We start from the raw sequence: 2739 nt of genomic DNA on the forward strand, positions 1-2739 counted from the left end.
GCCTCCCAAGTAGCTGGGACCACAGGTGCCCGCCACAACGCCCGGCTATTTTTTGGTTGCAGCCGTCATTGTTGTTTGGCGGGTCCAGGCTGGCGCCTTAGCCGGTTTAGCTATAAGCGCCGAGCCGGGATCCTCTCTCTTCAGCCTCCCAAAGTGCTAGGATTATAGACAGGCATGAGCCATCACGCCTCATTCATGTCTCCTTTCTATTAGCCTTGGGTTTAGTTTCTTCTTCTTTTCCTAGTTCCTAAAGATGTAAAGCTAGGTTGTTCGTTTGAAATTTGTCATCTATTTTAAAAGAATTCTTTCTTTCCCAAGTATTCTGGGAATTCTTTCTTTCCCAAGTCTCATTCTTCTTTTTCTTTTTTTTAATTTCTTTTTTTTTAAGACAGACTCTCATTCTATCACTCTGGTAGAGTCCTGGGGTGTCATAGCTCACAGCAATGTCAAACTCTTGGGCTCAAGTGATCCTCTTGCCTCAGCCTTCCAAGTAGCTGGGACTACAGTCACCCACCACAATGCCTGGCTATTTTTTATTTTTTAGTAGAGATGGGGTCTCAGACTCTTGCTTTTGCTCAGGCTGGTCTTGAACTCCTGAGCTCAGGCAATCCACCAGCCTTGTCCTCCAAAAGTGCTAGGATTATAGGTGTGAACCACCGTGCTTGGCTCAATCTTCTTTCTCAATATAGGCATTTGTTGCTATAAATTTCCTTCTTAGATTGCTTTTGCTATATCTTATAAGTTTGGGTATATGGTATTTCTTTCTTTCTTTTTTTTTTTTTGAGACAGAGTCTCACTATGTCCCCCTTGGTAGAGTGCTATGGTGTCACAGCTCATAGCCACCTCAAACTCTTGGGTGTAAGCAATTCTCTTGCTTCAACCCCCAAGTAGATGGGACTACAGGCGCCTGCCACAATGCCCCCCTATTTTTCTTTTTTTTTTTGGTTGCAGTTGTCATCGTTGTTTGGCAGGCCCGGGCTGGATTCCAACCCACCAGCTCCAGTGTATGTGGCTAGCCGCTGAGCTACAGGCACCCAGCTTAGTATGTTGTGCTTCATTTTATTTTCTCTGAAGACACTTTCAAATTTCCCTCATGATTTCTTCTTTGATCCATTGGTTATTTTTAAATATGTGTTTAATTTTCATGTATTATGGTTTTCCTCTTGCTATTATTTTCTAGTTTTGTTTCATTGTGATTGGAAAGATACTTTCTATTGTTCCAATCCTGTAAAATCTGTTAAGACTTGTTTTGTGACCTAAGGCATGGCCTATCCTGGAGCGCGTTGCATGTATGCTTGAGAAGAACGTACATTCTGCTGGTATCAGGCGAAGTGTTCTGTTAGGTTCAACTGGTCCTTAATGCTTTTCAAGTTTTCAGTTTCTTTACTATCTTCTGTCTGGTTGTTCTATCCATCACTTTAAGTGGAGTTTCAGTATATGTGCTGCCGAAGTGAGCACATTAAGTGGAGTTTCAAATCTCCTATTATTATTCAGCTGGTATTTGTTTCTTTCTTCAATTCTGTCAATATTTGCTTCATATACTTAAAAACTCTGAGGTTTGGTGCATAAATATTTATAATTGTTATATCTTCCTTGTAAACTGACTGGTGTATCATTATATAATGTCTTTCTTTGTCTCTTGTGATAGGTTGTGGCTTAAAATTTATTTTGTCTGGGCTTAGTGCCTGTAGCTCAAGCGGCTAAGGCACCAGCCACATATACCAGAGCTGGTGGGTTCAAATCCATCCTGGGCCTGCCAAACAATGACAACTACAACCAAAATATAGCCAGGCATTCATTGTGGTGGGTGCCTGTAGTCCCAGCCACTTAGGAGGCTGAGGCGGGAGAATCGCTTAAGCCCAGGAGTCGGAGGTTGCTATGAGCTGTGAGGCCACAGCATTCTACCCAGGGCAAGAGCTTAAGGCTCTGTCTCAAAAAAAAAAACTTATTTTATCTGATATTAATATATCTACTCTACCTCTCTTGGTTACTGTTTGCCTAGAATATTTTTTCTTTCCTTTCCTTTTCAACTCATTCGTTTCCATAGATCTAAATTTTTAAGCGTGCTGGTATAAGGGTTTAAATAAATAAAAATAAAATAATATGAATCTCTTTTTTTTTTTCTTTTTTTTTGAGACAGAGCCTCAAGCTATCCCCCTTGGGTAGAGTGCCATGTCATCACAGCTCACAGCAACCTCCAACTCCTGGGCTCAAGCGAGTCTCCTGCCTCAGCCTCCCAAGTAGCTGGGACTACAGGCGTCCGCCACAACGCCCGGCCATTTTTTTGGTTGCAGCCATCATTGTTGTTTGGCGGCCCGGGCCGGGGATTCGAACCCGCCACCTTAGGTGTATGTGGCTGGCGCCTTAGCCGCTTGAGCCACAGGCACCGAGCCATGAATCTCTTATACATGAGATTTAGCTGGGTTTTTTTTTATTCACTCCACCAATCCATAAGTTTTAATTGAGGATTTTATTCCATTGTGTTTAAGGTAATCAAGGATAAGCAAATAGAAGTCTTTACCTTTGCCATTTGGTTATTTGCTTTATAAATGTCTCATAGCATGTTTGTCCCTTGTCCCCTCAATTACTGCCTTCATTCAGGTTGAGTGGATTTTTCTGTAGTGACACTTTTGATCCCCTTCTCATTTCCTTTTGTGCATATTCTATTAATATTTTCTTTGTGGTTACCATGAGGATTGCATATAACATCTTCAAGTTATAATAATTTGTTCTGAATCC

The sequence above is a fragment of the Otolemur garnettii genome, unplaced genomic scaffold (genome assembly GCF_000181295.1).
Source record: "Otolemur garnettii isolate 467f Iridium unplaced genomic scaffold, OtoGar3 scaffold00077, whole genome shotgun sequence".
In the NCBI taxonomy this organism is placed as follows: Eukaryota; Metazoa; Chordata; class Mammalia; order Primates; family Galagidae; genus Otolemur; species Otolemur garnettii.